Source organism: Ictalurus punctatus, chromosome 14 (genome assembly GCF_001660625.3).
Source record: "Ictalurus punctatus breed USDA103 chromosome 14, Coco_2.0, whole genome shotgun sequence".
NCBI lineage: Eukaryota > Metazoa > Chordata > Actinopteri > Siluriformes > Ictaluridae > Ictalurus > Ictalurus punctatus.
The window spans coordinates 27,480,673-27,506,061 of record NC_030429.2 but is presented as its reverse complement, the minus strand read 5'-3'; the positions used below and the strand labels follow the sequence as shown (position 1 = coordinate 27,506,061).

At 38.5% G+C, this 25,389-nt stretch overlaps 1 protein-coding gene and 2 long non-coding RNA genes across 36 annotated transcripts in view; all 3 read left to right on the top strand.

Moving 5' to 3' along the window:
* The window catches only part of LOC108274794 (uncharacterized), a 588,939-nt gene that overhangs the window by 75,918 nt on the left and 487,632 nt on the right, over positions 1–25,389 (top strand). The gene's annotated exons all lie outside the window — the stretch shown is intronic.
* The window catches only part of LOC108261135 (uncharacterized), a 278,821-nt gene that overhangs the window by 37,095 nt on the left and 216,337 nt on the right, over positions 1–25,389 (top strand). The window lies entirely within an intron of this gene.
* Positions 7,974–10,278, top strand: LOC128634935 (uncharacterized). The gene is made up of 3 exons (XR_008397871.1): positions 7,974–8,072; positions 9,226–9,281; positions 9,682–10,278. It is a non-coding gene; the product is annotated as an uncharacterized LOC128634935 (long non-coding RNA).

Here is a 25,389-nt window from a genome sequence, read left to right as displayed (position 1 = left end):
AAGATAATGTAACTAGCCTAGTTACAAAAGTTTTATATTTTATCTGTCTGGTAGTCCTACAAACAGTGACAACACCCGAGGCACATTTTATGATAAATACTAATTTTTCTAATCATGTCATACGTTGACAGCTAAGTTACCTCAGCTTCCATAAAACAAAACTTAGGCTACCAGCTCAAATGCATGTAGAAGAATCTGGGTTCAGCTCCGGATGGTTAACAATCCAGCTAACGCTGCTATTATCGACACCTCTCCATCTACATACCCTTTATTATCCTTACTAACTCGCCAGCTACGGCCTGCACACGTCACAAAATTTCTCATCCTAGGCCGGTAAAATGCTGACAATCGATTTTAAACGCTTGTAAACACTGACAAATGCTGGTAAACTCTGACAAATGCGGGTAACATCGCTAAATGTCGGAAACACCATAAAATGCCAATTAAACACTGACAAATGCCGGTAAATGCTGTACAAACTGAAAAACGTTGATCATCGCTTATACCGTAAATGCTGGTAAGCAGTGGTAAATGCCGTTAAATACGATAATGGCCGATAAACGCTGAAAATGGTAAATAAAAGCTGATAATCACTGGTAAAGGCCTATAACAGCTGGTAAACAGTCATAATGGCTGATAAATGCCGACAATGGCCGATAAATGCTGACAAAGGTTGGTAAATGTTGTTAAACGCTAATTATGGCTGGTAAACGTTGATAATAGCTGACAAATACTGAAAAACGCTGATAATGGCTGATTAAAGAAAGAAGAAAACACTGGTAAATGCGATAAATGTTGATGGCTGAACACTATATATGCCAATACATGCTAATAAACACCAGTAAACAGCCATAAACACTATAAATGTCAGTAAATGCTAGTTTCTGCTGATAAAGGCCAATAAACAACGGTAAATGCTAATAATAGCTGAGAATGGCTGTTAATGGCTCATAATGCCGGTAAAGGCTGCTAAAAGCTGGTAACAACCAATTACGACTGATGCTCGTAACAACGATTACGACCAATGATCACATCATCTGCCAACACGTTCACAATATTATGCAATAGGAACATTTTATTCATTTATTCCTCTTTGTTGCTCACCCTCTACTGTGAACTGTGCAGCATTCCATTTGTTACTCATCTGTATATATTCATATTCTTATTCATCTGAACATACAGTGAAGTGATCATAGTGTACATATTACCATTATTATTACTCTTACTTTTATTTTTCTATTCCTGTTATATTTTAAAGACATTTTTCTATTCTATTCCTATTTAATGTGTATTTTCTTATCTGTTGTGTGTAACTGAGCTGCTGTAATGAGGGAATTTCTCCAGTGTGTGATCAATAAAGTTTATCTTATCTTAATGACAATAATTTCTGATAAATGCTGGTAAATGCCAATAATGGCCGAAGGATGCTGATAAACGGTGCTAAACACTGGTAAACGCTGACAGTGGCTGATACACGGTTGTAAATGCTGATAATGGCTCAATACGGCTGATAAATGCTGGTAAACATTGACAAATGCATTTGCCATGGGGAATTTTAAGCAGACGATAAAAATTCTACCCATTTAGCAAAACCCATATAAAGCCTTTCCTGGAGTAGAAACTATTGAGTTGCACACGGGTTTTCGGATTTCATCCATTTTAAACACCTGAGTCCAGGCAGTGAGGCTATTCATCACTCCTACTCCTCATCTCTGCATACTGATAATGAGCCTATTTTACGACACCATCTGCTCACCATTGTCTATTATCTTATTTGATAAAAACCGGCTGTGCTGACCCTTTTACCTTTGGTGGCCGGCAGTCCTTCCCCTGCCCAGGCAGTCCACTCCGTCCCACTCCTCTGGATTATTTCCCTCCTGGCTGGCTCGCCAAATTTGTTGTGGGGAGTTTTTCCTGCCTCCCACATAGGTTCAAGGATAAGCAAGGAAACCAAACTTCTTAGAATCAGGAAGAATTTTATTACAAAGCTAATCCCAAGCAATAAAGGAGGTCAGTCTCAAGAGTGAACACTGAAGAGTTGGCATGACATATTTGCTCTCTCTATTTGGTTAATTCAGATTTGTCTTACTCACTCAAATTCTTTTGGCCGCCACTAGATGTCTCCACATCCCTTTATTTCACCCATTTACCATTCATTATCTATAGCATGCAAGGCTATAGAGACAGCACCAAGTTAGGCTAACCTCCTTATCAACATTTGACACACATATCTCCTGCACATGTACTGTGCATTCTGCCTGTTAATTGTTGGTCTGTTTAGTTGGTCTGCACGGGGCATGTTTACTCATTGTATTGCTTCTCTTCTGAAAACACGCTTTGGAGAGTAAATACTAAAGTTGTGTCCCAAATCACTTACACTATACACCAGTGGGCAATCTTATCCGGGTGGGCAATCTTATCCGGAAAGGGCCAGTGTGGGTGCAGGTTTCAAGTAAATTACACTTAATATTTGGTTGCATTTCCCTCGCTTGAAGTAACTTCATCAACCCTGTGACTCACTGACACCAAACTGTTGGTTTCTTCTGCTGTGAAGCTTCTCAAGGTTTTTCCTGCAGCTTCTTTCAATAGTTGTTTGTTTCTGGGGGCTCCACTGGGTGAAGGTCTAGTGATGGACTTGTCCAGTCTAAAACCTTCCACTTTCCCCTGATGAAGTCCTGTGTTGAGGTGGAAGTGTGTTTTGGATCGCTGTCTTGCTGCATGATGAAGTTCCTCCTGATTCATTTGGATGCATTTCTTCTGAAGTCAATCTGCTGCTACCATCATGAGTTCATCATCAATAAAGATCAGTGAGAATGTTCCAGAAGCAGCCATGCAAGCCCAAGCCATGATACTACCTCCACCATGTTTCACAGATGAGTTTGTATGTTCTGGATCATGAGCAGATCCTTTCTTTCTCCACAGTTTGGCCTTTCCATCACTTTGGTAGAGGTTCATCTTGTTCCAGAACTTTTGTGGATCGTCTCTGTATTTCTTTGTGAATTCCAGTCTGGGTTTCTGATTCTTACTGCTGATGAGTGGTCTGCATCTTGTGGTATGGCCTCTATATTTCTGCTCTCAAGTCTTCTTCAAATAGTGGATTGTGATATCTTCACCCCTGCCCTTTGAAGGTTACTGGTGATGTCACTAAATGTTGTTTTTGAGTTTTTCTTCACAGCTCTCACAACGTTTCTGTCATCAGCTGCTGTTTTCCTTGGTTGACCCGTTCCATGTCTGGTTTTTACGTGATGAACTTTAAGTCGAGGAGAAGGCAGGCGGAGGCAGGCTTGAGTCAACTCGACTGTTTATTGTGCTCCTTTTTTCTTTTCCTGCTTTTCAGCGTTCTTTTTCTTTCCTTGTTAACACATGCATGCACACACAAACACACACATCATGCTGATGGATCTCTCTCTCTCTCTCTCTCTCTCTCTCTCTCTCTCTCTCAAGGCATGTGTATCTCTCCCTCTTATCCTTGCCTCGTTTCACTGCTACAGAGAACATTCCTTACCACTCACTTTCTCTGGCTCCACCCCCATTCACAAACCATCGCTCGTCCACGCCCCACCTCCAAATTACACTAGTAGTTTCCTTCTTTTTCAGGACATTCCTAATTGTTGTATTGGCTATACCCAATGCTCGTGGAATGGCTCTGATAGATTTTCCCTCTTTTCCCAGCTTCAAAATGGTGTGTTTTTCTCACATGGAACCTGTGACTGATCTCTGATCTTCATGTTGGTTTATCCTTTTTAACAAGAAATGCGTTCTTCACAGGTAAAACCCAGGGATCTAATCAAGAGTAGACATTCAGAGCTATTCATTATTTAAATAATCAATTTAACAAGACACACCTGGGCAACAAGAAACACCTACCAGTCACAGGTTCCAATATATTTGATCACATATAACAAATGGGTGGGTTCAAACAAAAGGTGCCATGTTATATAAGTTGTTTAACACATCTAGATGTAAATATCAGAAAAAAATAAAGCTGAAATTCTGTCGTCTCTTATAAATCTTTTGCTCTTAAACCCAAATGTCTTAACAATAGAACTGGCCATGCTGTTCCAATACTTTCAGTAGAGACTGTATGTTCTTACATATTTATTTTGCTTCTCGAGCTTTGTTAATTGCAGAGATGTTGCTTCATTCACAATAATGTTATTTTAACTTTGTATTTTTTTATTAGAAGTGGTTGTTCAGCTGGAGTGAAAAGCGTCTCTTATTCATTTCCACGCCCATGGTGAATCCTTTTATTTGTACTCCACTGAAGATGGGTTTTTAAAGGTAATCGTGACCTGACTGAGCTTGATTACCAAAATATTAATCATCTCTTCTGGAATTGATAACTCTGGATATGACATGCCGAGGTAAATCAACTTACAGTTCAATGTTAAAATTTAAAGTTTGGTCAGACAGCTTTCTGGAAATCCTCCTGGTGCACTACATTAACTACAGCTTTTTCCAGGATAAAATATATTCGGGGCTGTGCTCCTCTGTAGCCCCCAGTGATATACCCTTCTAACACCACTGGTCATATGCATACTCTACGTGATCGTACAATAAGTGTGAATCACAGGTAGAACTCATACTAGATTTATAAATATGCTAGCTGGTTCTTTAGTACTAAATGTATGATTTTTTGTGAGACTTTGATGCTAATACGTACAGTATAAACTGTTCATATGGAATCTGTAAATGGAATGTATTCATTCACATTGCTGAACATGTTTGCATGTAAAGAGAGCCTCTGTGTGCCAGTGTCCCACAAAGATTTACTGTTATTCTTGCACAATTTTTCCTTCAGTCTTTTTTTCATACAATAACTTTGGACACCAGTGCTAATGTCCTTACACCTGCTTATATTTCTCTGTTCACATGACTGTTCTGTCCCAACTGTTCCACAAGAGTAAGCAAAATGATTCACTTGTTCATTAACTTTTTTTCTAGTTAAGTAAAGTGATGAACTGATTAATGTAACAAAGAGGCTGGGTCTCTGTCTGAGAATTAAAATAGGACTAGTGATCAGCCGCGTACTGGACACTTAACAAAACAGGATGTAGGGGCTGGCAGCTAAACAGGAACTCAAGACACAGAAGGAACAGAGAGGTTTCAAGTAAACCAATTTAAAAAGCATCACTATCTTGTAGGCCTCTGTAGCATCTCAGCAAGGAATGGCCCATCTCCTGGATCTTTTTACACTACAGCTGCTGTTTGGTGAGTTTATATATGCAAAATACCAGATAGGAGTAAATTATAAATAACTGTCATTAGAGTAACTGGTGTTCAGGACTTTATTGAAGTTATTAGTCTGTAGTATATCTAGGGATAGAATGCAGTCATATAACAGTCTGAACAGAAATGTATCTGAAAGCAGTTTTTAATGTCAGTGTAACAGTTTCAAACCAAATCTTGTGATTTTGAGTAAACTCTGAACTGAAGCAGTCGCTAAATGTGGACACACTGAATGATGTATCTGTTCTCTTAATGTGGTGGTATTCTTACAGGTTTCTTTACACCGTGTCTCCTTGAGATCGCTTCAACTGATCATTTATCTGTCCCTCCTGGAGAGAACATCACCCTGCTCTGTAACATCACTAATTATTCTGAGATATCGTGGTATCGACTGAGATCTGAGGAGGTGAAGCTGCTGATATCTGCTGACAAATTTAAGCTGAAGAAAACCTTTTTCCTCCGTTATAATGTGAACAAGAGTCACTTTGATATGACAGAAAGCAGCAGTTCAGTCAGTTTAGTGATTATTGGAGTTAGAGAGACAGATCTGGGATTTTATTTCTGTGGAGGTCGAAACAGAACGACACACATTCAGTTTGGGAAACTCATCAGACTGGACTTTACAGGTGGGTGCCGATACTTTATTTAACCTGACTGCTGCTGTCTTTATGTATTTTTATATATTTGTTTAGTGTTGCATCATATAACTTAATTTTCATCAAGGTTTTAGAATAAAATCATACATGTAACAAAACATAAATATGTAGGCTTTTCACCAATTCTGATCATCAAGGTCTCTTCCCAGCCCCCCCACCCCCCCCCCCCTCTCTCTCTCTCTCTCTCTCTCTCTCTCTCCCCTTATTTATTTTGGAGATTTCCCCCTGATGGAAAAGTGTAATTAAATTAAAGACTAAGGAGACAGTACATTTCTTGAATTGTTAGTTTAAAAGGTTTATTGAACAGACACTTCTCACTCAAGATGATCAGCTGATCACTTCTTCAGCAGATAAATATTTAAATAGCAGAGTTAAGTTTATTGTCATGTGTATAGAGAGACAAAGTTTGTGAACCCTTTGGAGTTACCAGGGTTTGTGCACTGATTACTGATATACTGTGATCTGATCTTTATCTGAGTCAGAATTATAGACAAACACAGTTTGATTAAACTAATAACACACATGTAGTAGTAGTTTTCAGGAGTTTATCGAGCATACTGAGTAATAATTCACAGTGCAGGCTGGAAAAAGTAAGTGAACCCCTGCACTAGCAACTTCTCCAAAAGCTAATTGGAGTCAGATGTTTAAATTGAGGAGATGAGATTGGAGGTGTGGGGTGTACAGGTGCTTTACCCTTTAAATAAAGACACAAATTCCAGTTACTGACAAATCTGTTCTTCTTGAGAACAGCTGATTAGTGTGAACCATGCCTCCATCCCATCAACATTCACAGGACCGTAAATGACACAGTGTAGAGACGCACAAAGCTGGAAAAGGCTGAAAAGCATTTGTAAACACCTGTTGTTCATCAATCCACAATAAGACAAAATATCAAGTATAAATGGAGGAAATTCAGGACTGTTCTACTCTCCCTATGAACAGGCGTCCTGCAGACCACCACGGGCCTAAAGGAAGTGAAATCCTAAAGGAAGTGAAAAAGAACCCAAGGGTAACAGCAAAAGACCTGCAGAAAACTCTCCAAACTTTGAATGTTCATGTGTCCACTATCAGGAAAACACTGAACAACAATGGTGTTAATGGAAGGAAACCACAAAGGAAACCACTGCTGTCCAAAACAAAGTCTGAAAAAGAAGAAAATGTATGTTTTGGAATGGTCGAGTCAGAGTCCTGATCTTAACCCCATTGTGATGCTGTGGCGTGACCTGAAGAGGACTGCTTGATAAATATTGATAAACTGAAACAGTTTTGTAAGGAGGAACAGTCCAAAATTCCTCTGCACAATGTCAGTCTTATACGCAGCTACAGGATAAATATGGTGGAGGTTATTGCTGCTAAAGCAGGATCTACAACTTATTAAATTCAAGGGTTCACTTACTTTTTGCAGCCTGCACTGTGAATAATAACTCAACATGCTCAATAGAGACTTGAAGATCTGCTGTTTGTGTATGATTAGTTTAGTCACATTGTGTTTGTCTATAATTGTGGTGTAGATGAAGATCAGATCAGTGTTTATAAATAATCAATGCAAAAACAAATTATTGATCTATTTTTCTGTGTATTACCAGAATTGTGCAAGTTAGTGACCATTTCTCTTTCGCATTCAGATTCCGCTGGTTTTCTGATTACTGATTGATAACACAAGTATAACCTCATATTTATACCTCAAAGAAACAGGGCATGGATAAAGGCAACAATAAAGTCCCCGAAAATTGAGAGCAAATTTAAAATATAGTACATGTGAAAAGACATTGCTTTGATTTAATATTTTAATAAAAATGACTGTTACTTAAAAAGGAGTTAGTATTTTAATTAAAACTACTATGATTTTTTTGTTGTAAAAGTCATGTTCAAGTTAAACAGCTGAATCATGGTGTGTAATGTGTGATGCTGAAAGGGGAAATGGATAAATGTGATATGACTGTTTTTAATTCAGTGTCAGTGAGTGAATCAGAGTGCTTCATTTTGAATCGTACAGAAGAGATGTTTTTCTCTGCACTACACTGATCTCTGTCACTCTGTGTTTGTGTATTTCAGATGTGTCTGACTCCTCTGATCCTCCAGTTACCCAGCAGTCTACAGGAGCAGCGCTCTGGATTATAATGTCTGTGTGTCTGGTCTCCATCCTAATAATCATTTGCATGTGTGTGTTCTGCTGCAAAATCAAAGGTGCAGTTACTTATCCAGATCATTTTTAATTCGTTTTTCAATAAGCTGTAAAAGAGCTATTTAAAAAAATATTAGTCCTTTGAATACACTACCAGTTATTTGAGATTAAATTAGCCAATGATTTTGATATATTAAGAATTATATTTTCTCAGAAGTAACTCTTAGATTCGTACCTTATTAAAGTGGAGTTAATGAACCAGTGACAGAAATGAGTGTGGCATTATAAAATACAAGTGTATGTGTGTGTGTATATATATATATATTGTGTGTGTGTGTGTGTGTGTGTGTGTGTGTGTGTGTGTGTGTGTGTGTGTGTGTGTGTGTGTGTGTGTGTATGCATTAATGGTATAAAGGCATTGTCAAGCAGTGGGAACGATCTTTCTCTAAAGTCCCTTATGGACTGTTTAGGAGATGTTAAAAATTGGCTGTATGATAATTTTCTTCAACTAAATGAAAGAAAATCAGAGATGATTATATTTAGTCCACTGAAACATACAGAGAAGATAACTAGTATTCTTGCTCCTTTATATAACCGTGTAAGACAGTGTGAGAAATCTTGGTGTGATAATTGACTCAACACTTAGCTTTGATAAACAGAACAATTCTGTTGTTAAAAGTAGCTTGCAATAGCTTAGGTGATTTCTAAGCTAAAACCTAAAACCTAAGCTAAAAAGACTGTTTGGAAGTTCCCTGTACTTGCTCCTAAATATTATGGAATGATCTCCCTCTTTATATTCGCTCGGCCCTCAGCTCTCAGCTGAAAACACATTTTTATAATTTGGCATTTGAATTAGATGTCTGTTCTGATATTGATTGTACTTTGTATATGCAGTTTCTGTTGTGTGTGTGTGTGTGTGTGTGTGTGTGTGTGTGTGTGTGTGTGTGTGTGTGTGTGTGTGTGTGTGTGTGTGTCATTTTTCTGTTCTTTGATGTTCTGGTTGTGAAGCACTTTGGTCAGCTCTGTTGTTTTTAAATGTGCTTTATAAACAAGTTGAGTGACTCACAGAACTTTGTGTAAGTAAACTAGTTAAACGAACACTGAAATATGAACCAATAAAAAAATAGTATGAATTTTGTTATTTGCTTAATTTCTTAGTTTATGTTTTTGTATGTATAGTATTTTTTAAACAAATTCAATTCTTTTCCATTTCAGGAAAGTCAGTATTGTCACACAACAGCTGCAGTAACACCACAGACTCCACTGAAAAGGTACCAAAGACATTATTTCATTACAGTTTTTTTCATCACTGTTTCTATATCAACATTTGTTTAAGGAATACCAAAACATTAGAGTAAAAGTGCCTTTCTAAAAGATTTCAAGTTTTTTTTTAAAGAAACATAAGAAGCTGTACATCTCATTGGAAATATGGGTTAGTGTTAATAAGTGCTATGTGCACTTTTTATTCTCACTACACAGGACAGTTCAGGTCATGACACAGTGCACACTAACTTCACAAAACAATCCTCATCATATACTCAGTATACATGTATATCTGTACAACGCTGTATATTTATGGATTCAGTTGTGTTGGTTTTCACTGTTTGGAGGAGAAATGGAAGGGCAGTTGTTTCATGGTGTAATGTGATGGTCCTCCCTCTCTCTCTACAGGAAGAAAATATTCATTATGCCAGCATGCAGTACAAAAGAAGGTCCAGAGCAGCTGCTAAGAAAAACACAGCATCAGATTCGGACAGTGTGACCTACGCAACAGTCGCCTCACAGCCTCGGAGACACTGACCAGCACAAGGTGTCACAAATTTAATATTATCATACATCATATCAATATCAACATCATAAAATGTGCTGTTCCCTCTGGATCGCTTCTTTATTTGCTTTAAATAGGTTATTTAGTTGACAATGCATTATTTAAAATGAACTGTTTTGGACTAAATATTTGGAATTAATGAATAAATATTATAAGAATCATCTGTATCTTAAAAAAATCTGTGTGTATATATAAGGCCTAAATAAACCCAACCTCATTCACTGATTTAAAAAGAGTGACCCTGAGCTTCTGGGATTCTGATGGAGATAAAAACATGTTGTAACTGTTTACTGATGTCTCTGTCTATGTTAATAGTAGATAAATAGCTCCAGTTACAAACTCATGGAATACTCCAAAGTTAATTAATGATTGATGTAATGTCCATCTTGAGCACTTGATGTTAATGTATATGTAAAAATGCACAAATAAACTGAAATGACTAAAATATGAATCTCTAGTCCATCATTATTGATTCTAGAAATTAAGTTCAGATATACACTAGCCCAACTCTATCAAAAAGACCTTTATTGAATGTGCAAGATGTTTATAGAATTGTCCTCAAGGTCAACATGAACTGGTATGAATGTGTAATGTACTACATCTATACTAAAATAAATATTACTAAGAGCTACACGTATACAAGAAGTGTCCTGAAACAAAGAGAAATGTCTTTCACCTCCTCAGTGTATATCAGTGTAGGGGTAAATGTTATCTGGTATAAAGCTGCTGTTCAATTTAATGTGCTGGATGCAAGTTTTGTGAACAGCTGCAAAAGCCAAAGTAATGCACATTCATAGAGAACTCGGGGCTGCATCCAAACTGACATAATACAAAACTCTGATGTACAACAAAATGCCTCTCATTTTTCTGTGCGTACCTCGAGTGTATAATTCTGTGTGAGCTGTTTTCATATCTTCATGTTCATATAAATCAGTCAGTATTAACAGATTGTACAGATTTAAACTTCAACTCAAACTGTACATTTCTTGGAGTCTTAGAAATGTTCTAGTCTGAAATCTTATTCTGAAATACAAAAAAAAGAACAAACATTTCTCTGGTACTAAACAAGGCAATTTTACCAGCAAAGCTATTCTTCTTCTGCTTTGGATCTGTGGGTTGTGTTGATAACCACATGGCCTGAACAGGAAATACCACACAAGTGGGCGTGTTCTCAGACTGCCATCATGATAACTGATCTTTATGTGCCTCAACTGTTTAATAAATTTAATGACTTACATGAATTCTGTTACACAGAACAAATAAAGAAGAATTTTTTCAAGCATAAACAGTAAATATTTATTATAGTCATTTCTTCAATCTTTTTTCTGAGGTAGAAATTGTAGTGCAGTTATTCTATTTATTCATAGTTGACATTTATTTACAGCGATTCTCACACAGATCCTCCACTGAATTAGGGAAGTCAAAATGCTTCTGTCTTCATGCCTTATGTTCTGGTGTTAGCTGAAGCCACAAGCCCATACATCCTGTTCTGATCAAATTTCCAAGAAGCTAACATCACTACTCTGATTATTCATAGAAAGCACTTACACACCCAGCCTCATGAGTTATTTCAGCAGTTTGTCACTTTGTATAACTATATAAAGTTACTTTTTAATTCACCTTTTTCTCTTACTCATGCATGAGGTGTGATAGAACAGTCATGTGAATACAGATATTAGTGGAAGGGGTGTAAATGATGTGTTTTGTGAAAATGTGAAAATGATTCTCTGGCAGCTGGGTCAATTCTTCATTTACTCTGACAAAGAGATAACAGTCTTGTACAGTGTGTGCTTTTACCCTCAACATTTCTCTCCCATGCAAACACAGTGCGGAAAGAGCAAGAGGAGTAAAATCAATAAAATAAAGATTTAACATGAATGACAAAAAACATAACTGACAAAGAGATAACAGTCTCATACAGTGTGTGCTTTTACCCTCAACATTTCTGTAAAATAAATTTCAAATTTCATGATTATTCATTATGCCATAATGCAAGGATTTTATCTAGAACTATAAAACTGGATCTGTACTGACTGCTTGAACACGTCCGGCTTAGTGGTGCACTCTTGATCTAGGATCACAAGCAGGTCATGCTCCACAACATGTCCTATGTGCATATATTTCTGCACACTCCTGACCATGCTTATGTAGGAATCACTAGTGGTAAAAAGTGTAATAGTGGGTAAACTGATTATGAGGAGCTTCCATTCTACATATTGTCTATTATATCAGCACATCTGAAAGAGTATTTACTGATTTCACTGCTCACAACAAGATGCATGAACTTGTATTGACCTTGTATTGTATTGTGTATGAACTTTGATTGTTTACACTTTTTTAACCTTCGCTGCCTGCCCTGACCGTCTGCCTGTTTAATTACCACGTCTCTGCTCTGCCTACAACATTGACCTCTGCCTGCCATTACGTCTATTTATATTTCCTCATTTAATAAAGCAGCACATGGATCTCCACTCTGTTGACCCTTCATTACAAAAGACTTTTGACTTCGCCCGATCCTGATCCAGCGGCTATCGTACATTTATCGACCGAGGTCTCAGCCGAAGCGAAAGTGTTAGTAGTGCACCAGCAGCAACTGGAGCGGCTGACATCGCTATCAGAGGAACTAGTAAAGGCTATGCAACACAGTTCCAGCAGCTCCGCCATCTTGTCCCGTGAACCATTCCACTCCTGCTAACACCATAACCGCTAGTCCACGTTTCACTTTTCTGGAGAAATTTGATGGATCACCAGCCAAATGTAAAGGGGTTTTTACCACAATGCTGACTTTGTGAATGGGACTGGTATAGGCAGTCTTTCTCAAAAAAGCTTTTATTAGTCATAATGATTAAAAGGAGAAAGAATTTGAACTGCCATATTTGTTCTGATTGAATCCAGCCCTACATCTGTGGCACGTCCTCCATCCAGAGTAATTGTTCTGTTGTTGTTAAACATGTTTACAGGCTGCTGAGTAGGTGACATAAGCACACTTCAAGGTATGTAGATGTACCTACTCAACAGTGTTGGAAACAAATTCGGTACTATTCAGGGTGTATGTGCAGAACTAAAAGGCAGCAAGAAGGTGGGCTTAAACTCTTGAATGTGGCAAAGAAAATTAAAGAGGTCTAAACCCCTTTTATGAAGAGATGTACTGAATCTTTGTCTTTCTAAAATCCCAATATACACCTCCACATCAATGGTACCATCACACATGTGCAACTCTATTATGCAAGAAGGAAGCCACACATCAACTCCATGCAGAAATGCTGATGAGTTCTCTGGGCCAGAGCTCATCTCAGATGGACTGAAAGGCAGTGGAAACGTGTGCTGTGGTCAGATGAGAACACGTTTCAGCCAACCAGACTGTTATAAGTGAAAGGTGTAAAAGCCAGCTTCTGTGATGGTATGGGGTGCATCAGTGCTCACGGCATGGGTGACTTCCTTATGTGTGAATGAACCATTGACGCGGAGGTGTATATAGTGATTTTAGAGAGACATATGCTGCCATCAAGGCACCGTCTTTTCCCAGGAAGTTCAGGGTTATTTCAGCAGGACAATGACAGGCCTCATTCTGCATGTGCTACAACAGCGTGGCTTCGTAAACACAGAGTGCATGTGCTTGAGTGACCTCCCAGCAGTCCAGATCTGTCTCCTATGGTGCATTGTGAAGAAAATCAGACAATAGCATCTAAGGACTTGTTGCATCAAATTTTGCCTATTACCCAAAGGCAATTAATATTTAACATAAAAACAGAGACTCACATACATTAACTAGATGAAGGTAGAAAGTAAGACACCGAGAGCCAGTGAGTGAGAAGAAGCAAGGGTCCAAGTTTATTTGTTCCATGAGATCCACACAGTTGAGACGTCCCAAGGGTGATCTAAAAAACCAGAGCTGGAGCTCTCCTATTTATACGGTTTTCTTCGGGTCAGGCTGACCCAGACCCCAATATGTTTAGAGTTAGCTGTCCCAGAACACCATTACATACGTTAATCAGCATTTTTGAGTGACCCTGATCCCACGGAGTTCGCCGTTCCCAGAGCCCCTTATCTCGCAGGTGCAGCTCAGTATGGCTCCAACACCCTTATATTTTGTCTTGTTTCACTCTTTAAAAATATAACCTGACCTTCATCTGTGTCACTCCTGACTGGACCTTCATTGAGAAAGGATTCTCCACACCCCCAAACACACTATCTCCACATCTTGAGTAAGTTTTATGTTTGTTCTGTATTTCTTTTTTATAGTGCTTGCATGTACATTGCCCTATAATAGTTTATTTCTGGTTTCTGCATACACATCAGGTCTGTGTGTGTGTGTGTGTGTGTGTGTGTGTGTGTGTGTGTGTGTGTGTGTGTGTGTGTGTGTGTCTCTTAGTTGGACTTCTGCCTGCGTGCAGACGTACTCCACCTACGCCCTGAGGCCTGCCGCACTAACCAAAACATGTATTGTTATCCCCCTGCACGTTGCTAATCTGTGTGTGTTGTGTCTTAGGTGAACGTCAGTTCTTACAGTCCCACCAGCCCAGTGAATCCTCAATAAAATTACATACTACTCATACTTGGTCTCCCTCGTGTTTATTTCATGTCTATTTTATTTCCAACAGACTGTTGAGCAGCTGAAGTCTTGTATCAAGCAAGCATGGGCAAGAATTCAACTTGCAAAGCTGCAACAGTTATTATCCTCAGTTCCCAAACCATTAGAAAGTGTCATTAAAAGGAAGGGTGATGTAACACAGTGGTAAACATGCCTCTGTCACAACTTTTTTGAGTGTGTTGAAGGCATCAAATTCTAAATTTGTTAATATTTACAAAATACAGTGAAGTTGGTCAGTGAAAACATTGAATATCTTTCTTTGTACTTTTGTGAGTTAATTTAAGTTTCAAGAGACTTGACAAATCACAGATTTTTGTTTTTATTGCATTATTTATTGCAACTTTTATGGAAATGGGGTTAGTAACAGCTATTGTTTATGAATGTGGGGGTCATTTTCATGTGCAGCATTTGTGGTTATTAACATCAGCAGACACAGAAGTGTGTTATGGTTTTTCCCCCCAGCGAGAATAAAGAGAAGTGTGGTCAAACACAGTCTGAAAGATACTCTTTCCATTACACTGTCAGTTAGGCCTCGTCACACCTTACACTAGTGCAGGTTTCAATAGTTATTTTAATGATGGAAGTAATCTGCCAGACAGAATAGTAGGTTTTATTTCAGATGCTGAATTGTGCTGATTATTTGTATTTGTAGGAATAAATAATATACAACTATGTTTGTTAACAGGATGTATTGCGTTAGGGTTGTTTGAGAGAGAGCGGGATAGGCCACCCTTGCTAAAATGGATTTTTAAAATAAATAAATATATATATGCCAACCCAGAGATTCAGTATATCTCTTCATAAAAGCCTTTCGACCTCTTTAATTTTCTTTGCCACATTCAAGGGTTTAATCCCACCTTCTTGCTGCCTTTTGGTTCTGCACATACACCCTGAATTGTACCGAATTTGTTTCCAACACTGTTGAGTAGGTACATCTACATACCTTGAAGTGTGCTTATGTCACCTACTCAGCAGCCTGTAAACATGTTTAACAACAACAGAACAATTACTCTGGATGGAGGACGTGCCACAGATGTAGGGCTGGAGTCAAACAGAACAAATATGGAAGTTCAAATTCTTTCTCCTTTTAATCATTATGACTAATAAAAGCTTTTTTGAGAAAGAATGCCTATACCAGTCCCAAGCCTGCATGTGAAAGGAGGAGCCTGTAAAATCCAAACTGACAAAGCACTTTCCCTGAGGGACCATTAATGTACTGTACATACCTTCCTGAATCTAAAATATGAGTGTTTAGATTCAAATATAGTCATTCCAGAAAGAAATCAGTGAAAACAAATATCAAACCTGACGCACTACAAGATGACCATATTTAAAGAGGAAGAGGTGCAGAGCGAGAGGAGGATGTTGGAGGTGGTGACCTGTAATGTGATATGAGGAGATTGTGTTTGGTTTGTGTTGCTTGCTCTTGTGGCTATAGTATTCTTGTTCTGACTGCTGTTCTGGTTCTGACTGTGAGTTTGATTATCCCTGTACCTGTTTAAGTGTATATATTTACCACTGTATATATTTTTCACTTGGTTTACCAGCAGTAGGGGTGTGGCTGCTATTTCTGTTGGGAGTGGGGTCCTTTTTGTCTCTGTTTTTGGATTAGGGAGCTGGGAAGTACATTTGTATTTTTGTTGTTTTTATTTTAGATAAACAAGCTATCTAAACCAAGAACTCTTTTGTTTATTATTTTGGCCTTGGCCCACCCTGAAGATATGCCTGGTGTGTTCTATGTACAGTTGTGTATATATGTACTTGTTGATTTGTACACTGTACCACACCTTCATTGAAAACTGTTTGTGTCTGTCATTCCTGGCTTCCATTATCTAGAGGTATTTCCCTTTGAACTGTGAGATCAACCTAGACTGGGTTGTAACATCATAGTCTGGTCTTGTGGAGTCGATTACATGATACTGTTTTAAAATGGTGGTGTTTTAATAAATGCAGTCCATGTGGATTCATATTCCAGGATTTCAGTCTATATAAAGTTTTGCTTTTCCTATTTTCATAAGAAATGGAAAATTCTGTAATGTGATCATTGTATTCTAGAGTGTGAAATTTTGCAGCCATGATAGCTCTGAAGCTCTGCTGCCTGTACTTCATTAAAGGGTTTAATTGTAATTTTTTTTTTTAGATCCAGACATTGTGCTTTGGGTGTAATGAGAAATGGCAGTTTCCAGCCACAACCTGCACAGTTCACTCTTTTCCTGTTCTGTATTCATGACTCACTGTGGTTTTGTTTCAAGTGTGATGAAGGGCATCAGGGACTGTGCAGTGCTGGATGCCTCTCATTTCTATCTGCTCGTTCTCATGCTTAAAGTCGGTGTCCTCTACAAACGAGGTGAAAGGGGAAGGACTAAGGTTAAAGGCTCAAGTGTACGTGAAATTAGAATGCATTTTCATACAAAAGTAATCTATTTCTTTGACACGTATTTTGGATTTTAAATATCACACTAATTATATAAATTAATAGATAATATATAAAGGTTTTTACATACCATGCTGCAAATGTTTGAACTTTTTTTTTCATCATGTATAAACTAACTGTTCATTAACTACTGCAAAAAATAACAACTGATAATTAACTAGCTTGCTGCAGTGGTTGGGTTGGAATATATTTATTGATTTATTGATTTATTTATTTGTTTATTTTTTAAAAATCCAATTTAGCAAGGGTGGCCTATCTCTCTCTCAAACATTCCTAATGCAATACATCCTGTTAACAAACAGTTGTATAGTATTTATTCCTATGAACAAATAATCAGCACAATTCAGCATCTGAAATAAAACCTACTATTCTGTCTGGCAGATTACTTCCATCATTAAAATAACTATTGAAACCTGCACTAGTGTAAGGTGTGACGAGGCCTAACTGACAGTGTAATGGAAAGAGTATCTTTCAGACTGTGTTTGACCACACTTCTCTTTATTCTCGCTGGGGGGAAAAACCATAACACACTTCTGTGTCTGCTGATGTTAATAACCACAAATGCTGCACATGAAAATGACCGACACATTCATAAACAATAGCTCTGTTACTAACCCCATTTCCATAAAAGTTGCAATAAATAATGCAATAAAAACAAAAATCTGTGATTTGTCAAGTCTCTTGAAACTTAAATTAACTCACAAAAGTTCAAAGAAAAGGTATTCAATGTTTTCACTGACCAACTTCACTGTATTTTGTAAATATTAACAAATGTAGAATTTGATGCCTTCAACACACTCAAAAAAGTTGGGACAGAGGCATGTTTAGCACTGTGTTACATCACCCTTCCTTTTAATGACACTTTCTAATCGTTTGGGAACTGAGGATAATTTTTTCAAGTGGAATTCTTGCTTGACGAGACTTCAGCTGCTCAACAGTCCTTAGACGCCATTGTCTGATTTTCCTCTTCATGATGCACCATAGGAGACAGATCTGGACTGCTGGGAGGTCACTCAAGCACACGCACTCTGTGTTTACGAAGCCACGCTGTTGTAGCACATGCAGAACAAAGCCTGTTATTGTCCTGGTGAAATAACCATGAACTTCCTGGGAAAAGACGGTGCCTTGATGGCAGCATATGTCTCTCTAAAATCCCAATACACGCCTCCGCATCAATGGTTCCTTCACACATATGCAAGTCACCCATGTCTTGGGCACTGATGCACCCCATACCATCACAGAAGCTGACTTTACGCCTTTTGCTTATAACAGTCTGGTTGGCTGAAACGTGTTCTCATCTGACCACAGCACACGTTTCCACTGACTTTCAGTCCATCTGAGATGAGCTCTGGCCCAGAGAACTCGGCTGTGTTTCTGTATAGAGTTGATGTGTGGCTTCCTTCTTGCGTAATAGGGCTTCGGGTTGAATTTCTGGATGCAGTAGCAGACTGTGTTAAGTGAAAACGGTTTTCTGAAGAGCCCATGTGGTTATATTTATCACAGTAGCACAACGATTTCTCAGGCAGCGCTGCCTGAGGGCTCGAAGGTCACACACATTCAGCAGTGGTTTCCGGCCTTGACCTTTACACAATGAGATTTCTCTGGATTCCCTGAATCTCTTCACATTATTATGTACTGGACATGGTGAAAGACTTAAATTCTTTGCAATCTTGCATTGAGCAATGTTGTTATTGAACTGACTGGCAATTCTTTCACAAAGTTTGGCACAAAGTGGTGAGCCACGACCCATCCTTACATGCAAAGACTGAGCTTTTTGTGGAAGCCCAATCCTTTTATGCCCAATCCTGTTCCCCTCCCCTGTTACCAGTTAACCTGATCCTCCAAAATGGTGTTACTTGAATATTCTATAAACCTTTTAGTCTTATTTTGCCTCTGTCCCAACTTTTTTTGAGTATGCTGAAGGCATCAAATTTGTCTGTATTTACAAAATACAGTTAAGTTGGTCAGTAAAAACATTTAATACATTTTCTTTGTACTTTTGTCAGTTAGTTAGTTTCAAGAGACTTGACAAATTACAGATTTTAGTTTTTATTGCATTTTAGAAAAAATCCCAACTTTTCTGGAAATGAGGTTAATATAAACCTGTGTTTTCAGTTGCACTATTGTCAGAGTTGCTATAAGAGAAAATTAATCAACACCTGACCAATCACAATCCAGAAATCAACATGGCTGTGATATAAACATTCTTAAATGAAATTGATTATATCGCACATTAAAAGGACGAAATGAGAACATTTAAAATCGGATAAGACTTTCATTCTCAGTGTAAAATGTGTGATCATGTAGAAATAGATCTGTAGATCTTATTAGTTCTGTGTCTTATTAGTTCTGTGTTCATGTGATTAGTGTGTTGTTTTATGTAGCACCGTGGTCCTGGAGGAACGTTGTTTCCTTTCACTGTGAACTGTAACAGCTGTATATGGTATAAATGATAATAAAACAATTTGAACTTGAAATAAACCTGGTCATGTGGTGATAATGACAATCTAAATTTATATTTCTAATTAATAAAATTAATGCAGGATTTACTGGAAGATCTGAACATCTGAGAGTTGAAACTTAAACACTGACTGACTTCTAATATACACCAGTCACCCATAACATTTAAATCTGCCTGCCTAATATTGTGTAGGTCCCCCTTGTGCTGCTAAAACAGCTCTGACTGAACGAGGCATGGACTCAACAAGACCTCTGAATGTGCCTCCATGGATCAGACTTGTTTGTCCAGCACATGCCACAGATGCTGGATCGGATTGAGATCTGGGGAATTTGGAGGCCAAGTCAACACCTTGAACTCTTTGTTCCTCAAACCATTCCTTAAACCGTGCCGTGTAGCAGGGTGCATTATCCTGCCGAAAGAGGCCACTGCCATTAGCCTTTGCCATGAAGTGGTGTACATGGTCTGCACATTATTTTGGTGGTACGTGTCAATGTAACATCCACATGAATGCAGGGACCAAAGCTTTCCAGTTGTCCTCCCTTAGACCACTTTTGGTAGGTACTAACCACTGCATACTGGGGACACCACACAAGACCTGCCATTTTGGAGATGCACTGACCCAGTCGTCTAGCCATCACAATTTGGCCCATGTCAGAGTAGCTCAGATCCTTACACTTGCCCATTTTTCCTGCTTCCAGCACATCAACAAGTGACTGTTCACTACACTGACAGTAGAGAAGCTGCAAATCACAGGTTTACATTAAAGTGCTCATTCTAATACGTTATTGTTTCTATAGTAACAGCTCATTCACAGGGACTGGTATGGCTAGCATTCCATATAAACAAATTAAAAACATAACAACAATGTTTCATTGAGGAAATGTTGATGATTATGACAGAGGAGTTTGTGGTTTCCTGGTAACATGACAAACTGCTTTTTTTTGTCTCATTAAGTTTAAGTGAAAGGAAAAATAGAGGCTGCTGACGGAGCAACTGTTTATAGCTGCTATGACCTAAGTGAGAACAGGAACTGACTTGTTCAGCATACTTTGCACAACATTACATAGAACTATAAATAGAAGCATGGCACGTCATTATACTGAAAACCTTTATCTAGAATTCAGAAACCGAATAAAACACGTTACTGAGGTTCTGAGGCCCTGTTTTGATGAAACACTGAAACCACAATGATACTAAAACCACATGTCCTGAACATTAAATATCCAACAACTGGGTAAAATACATTATGGATGGACTGGCACCCTGTCCAGGGTGTACCCCGCCTTGTGCCCGATGCTCCCTGGGATAGGCTCCAGGTCCCCCGTGACTGTGAAAAGGAGTAAGCGGTAGAAGATGGATGGATGGATGGACTTTCTTCTTCCCATCAGTAAATATCGCCACCTACCGGCACCATTCTGCAATGAGTAGCATATTAAAGTGGGCAGAAAAAATATATCAAGAAAGTGTAGATTAAAGAAGGTAAATAACTTCCTAATAATAAGATGTAGTGGCTTTAGCCCTGAGGTTACTACAGTATTTTATTAAATTAATATGGATTAATTACAGGGAAGAAATAGTTACTTTCCCAAAAAATACCTTGATGTTAACTGACTAGCAAACCCTGTCACACTAGCCTAGCGTGTGTTAGCTGGCTAACCCCACATCAGCTTACTGGAAGATCCACAATTAATTCAGAAAATGAAGGGGTGATTGTATGAAAACGTACATATTGTATGAAATGCTTGTTTATTTTTATTTTTTGTACCTCAGGATTGTTTCGTAGGTTAGCTAGTTAGTATAGGGTATAAAGTGTAATCAATGTGTGTATCTACAAAGTTTACTAATGTTTGGATATGTTCATCAGGTATAATCTGGTATGTATACCCAATGTATACCCAACAGTTAAGAATTACTTGTGGGAAGCATTATATAAACTCATAGTACACTTGTTGATCAAGTTATAAGTGTGTATTGAGTTAGAAGAATTCTGTGTCTTACTAAAGAGTAGGCCTAATTCTTTTCTGTGTCAATCCATACCTCTGCACAGAAAGCATAATCTAAAACTATAAAACACTTCTAACACGTTGTATTCGAAATGTGAACATTATGCTTTGGGTTTGTCTAAAGCAGCTTCACTCTGTGGCAGTAAATTAAGAACCGTGTGTTTGTCTGAAGCAGCTTCACTTTGTGGCAATAAAAAAGCAATTATGCACATTCCAGAACTGGGTTTCCAAACAAAGCCCCCTAAGCTTGCACATCAGTGTCAAAAGAAGAGATAAGAATTCCAGGAGGAAAGAACAAGATGAGGCTATTGGGTGAATTATGTGACACAGTAAAAAACCCAGGTCTGGTCAAACTTTTAAAGAACATACGCATGCGCTACAAATATAAGGTATCATATGGGTGAGAATAATTAGTTAAGGCGATGGAGATTGGTCTGTTCTAGAAAGAAAAGGTGAATGCCCCACCCAGGGATAATTTTACTGCTTCAGAGAGGTATATAAAGACATGTTTGTGTATGTATAATTCAGATCTGCTGCAGACTGTCTCACTTCATTGTTTCAATAAAGTTGTGTTACTTTTTGACATCTACAAACCCTCTGTCTCTGAAGTTTTTTGACTTAGGCTGGAAGGATTGATTTTCCTCAACATTATACGATCAGACTTCTGGGCCTGTGACTAAACACTGCTGTTGTGGTTTAATGAACAACGATCAGTTTTTTTCTTCTGTATCCTCTGAGTTTTCCGCAGCCCCCCACCATCAGACTGATTAGCAGGGCTGTGGTTACGTACTGCAAGCATTCAGCAGCTTCCCCTAACATACATCCCCCCTCCCCCAACATAACACACACTGTTCTTGGTGTTCTCTAGTTACTGAAAGAGTAATTACTGATTTCACTGCTCACAACAAGATGCAGACAGGTGACACAGATAAAATGTAAAATCGTATAAAAGGAAAATTTTAAGAAGGATTAGGATTATGTCTTGTTTGAAGATTTGGCTCATGCAGCTTTACATAGGGAATGAATGAATGAATGCCTTTTATTGTCACTATACATATGTACAATGAAATTAAGAGCCACTCCTTTTTGTTCCGTGCAAACATGTACATTCAATACACAAGAAGAATAAACAGATAATACACAGATAAATAAACAAGATAAATAAACAAAGTAAATAAACAAGATATACAATATATGCAAGATAGATATGCAAGATAGATAGATATTAGGGTGGATGGCGGAGGTACTATGAAATGCACAGTTTTGAGACACTATATACATATGCTGTGGACTCAGTACATGTGTTTGTTTATCATGGTAATAGCTTTTGGGAAGAAACTATTCTTAAATCTACTAGTCCTTGTTTTGATGCACCTGTAACGTCTCCCTGAGGGCAACAGATTGAACAGATCAGAGCCAGGGTGAGAACTGTCCTTAATGATAGTTTTTCCTCTGCTGAGGCAACGGGAAGTGGAAATATTCATCAGGGAGGGGAGAGGGCAGCCAATGATCTTCTGTGCTGCTCTTACTACCCTCTGAAGCCTCTCCCTGTCTGCTGCGGTGCAGCTACCGTACCACACCGTGATACAGTATGTCAGCAAGCTCTCGACGGACGAGCGGTAGAAGATCAGCAGCAGTTTGGAGTCCAGATTGTACTTCCTGAGAACCCTCAGGAAGTGTAGCCGTGTTTGAGCCTTCTTGATAACCGCTGTAATGTTGTCCGTCCAGGAGATGTTAGCAGAGATAAGGACGCCAAGAAACCGGACGGTGTGGACCTTCTCTACACACTCCCCATTAATGAAGAGGGGGGCCAGCTCCGTGTTGTGTTTTCTGAAGTCTACAATAAGTTCCTTGGTTTTCTTGGTGTTTAGAGTCAGGTTGTTCTTTGAACACCAGGCTGCCAAGTTCAGGACTTCCTCTCTGTAGGCTGCCTCCTCTCCTTTTGAGATGAGTCTGACCACTGTGGTGTCGTCAGCAAACTTGATGATAAGATTATTGTTGTAGACTGGTCTACAGTCATATGTGTAGAGACAGTACAGGAGGGGGCTCAACACACAGCCCTGTGGAGAACCTGTGGAGAACCTGTGCTCAATGTGCGAGTGGAGTGGAAGAACATGTTTTTAGCACCACTGGAAACTCTTTGTTGAAAGTGAGGAGTGGAATATCAGTCCATTTCATTTGTACAATGCAATTTTAGTTGATCTCTATTCTAGTGCTTTTAGCTATGAGTACATTTCAGTGACACGTCTAACCTTCATTCATATCAATCACACTGCAATACATTACATTTCCAAAACTGGCAGCAGAAAAAAAAATTATGAATTTTCACCCCACTGCAGAGTTTCTAAATGTAATTGGGGCAATAGAATACACACATGTACTCATAAATCTTTGAAAAATGTATTTATTACACAAACCTCTCGCAAAAGTACCAAATAAATTATTTTTGTTTTGCTTCATGTAACAGTCCCTCTATTTCATTGAAGTTCAACTTTAGATTTATACACATGCTCCATGTTCTCCACAACACGCAGCGCCAAGAGCCAATGACCTGGCTTTTTAAAGTTATTTACCGTATAAGGCAAGTTCTGGGCTTTCTTTATGCAAATGAGAGACGCTGTGAACAAGCTCATCAATTTAGAATGTGTGAGACTTCTCTCACATTCAGTGAGTGATATTTTAAGTGAGACTTAACGGTCATTGTGTACAGTTGTGTGATAAACACCAATTTTCTTGAGTAATGGTGGCACTTACACACAAATTTTGAACTTGTTTTATGCACACATTGATAAAAGAGACCCCAGGACTTCTGATGCCTTGCTGGTAAAGAAGTTGCTAAAATAGTGTTTTTTAATAATATTTTTTAAATGCATTGTGGCTGCGGGACATGGTCAAGTGTCAGCTGTGGACGTAGAAGAGGCGGGCTAAACTGGCAGGTAATGCGTGATGATTTGTGTCTGTTTGTGCTTTTAGTGCCTCCCATTACCCACGAGCGAAAGACAGGCACGCACACGCACGCACACACCAGAACCTGAAGATGTGAAAGCCACGAGTTTTGTTGCTTCTGCTGAGTTTTTATCTACAGTGGTGCTCGAAAGTTTGTGAACTCTTTAGAATTTTCTAAAACATCATGATTTTCACACAAGCCCTAAAAGTAGACAAAAAGAACCCAATTTAAAAAAACAAGGCAAAAATATTATACTTGGTCATTTTTTTATTAAGGAAAATGATCCAATATTACATATCTGTGAGTGGCAAAAGTATGTGAACCTTTGCTTTCAGTATGTGGTGTGAGCTCCTTGTGCAGTAATAACTGCAGATAAATCTTTGGGGTAAGTGTTGATCAGTTCTGCACATCGTCTTGGAGGAATTTTATCCCATTCCTCAGTACAGAACATCTTCAACTCTATGAAGTTAGTGGGTTTCCTCACATGAACTGATTGCTTCAGGTTCTTCTACAAACCTGCACTAGTATAAGAGGTGAAGAGGCCTAACAGGCAGGGTGATGGGTAATGGAAAGTGTATCTACAGACTCATTATGCATATGACCTCAGATCTCACAGACACACGTCAAGACACTGTTCATTAGCAGAAAAACAACACCCAAAACATTTCTACAGTGAGGGGAAAAAAGTATTTGATCCCCTGCTGATTTTGTACGTTTGCCCACTGACAAAGAAATGATCAGTCTATAATTTTAATGGTAGTTGTATTTGAACATTGAGAGACAGAATAACAACAAAAAAATCCAGAAAAACTCATGTCAAAAATTTTATAAATTAATTTGCATTTTAATGAGGGAAAAAAGTATTTGACCCCCTCTCAATCAGAAAGATTTCTGGCTCCCAGGTGTCTTTTATACAAGTAACGAGCTGAGATTAGGAGCACACTCTTAAAGGGAGTGCTCCTAATATCAGTTTGTTACCTGTATAAAAGACACCTGTCCACAGAAGCAGTCAATCAGTCAGATTCCAAACTCTCCACCATGGCCAAGACCAAAGAGCTCTCCAAGGATGTCAGGGGCAAGACTGTAGACCTACACAAGTCTGGAATGGGCTACAA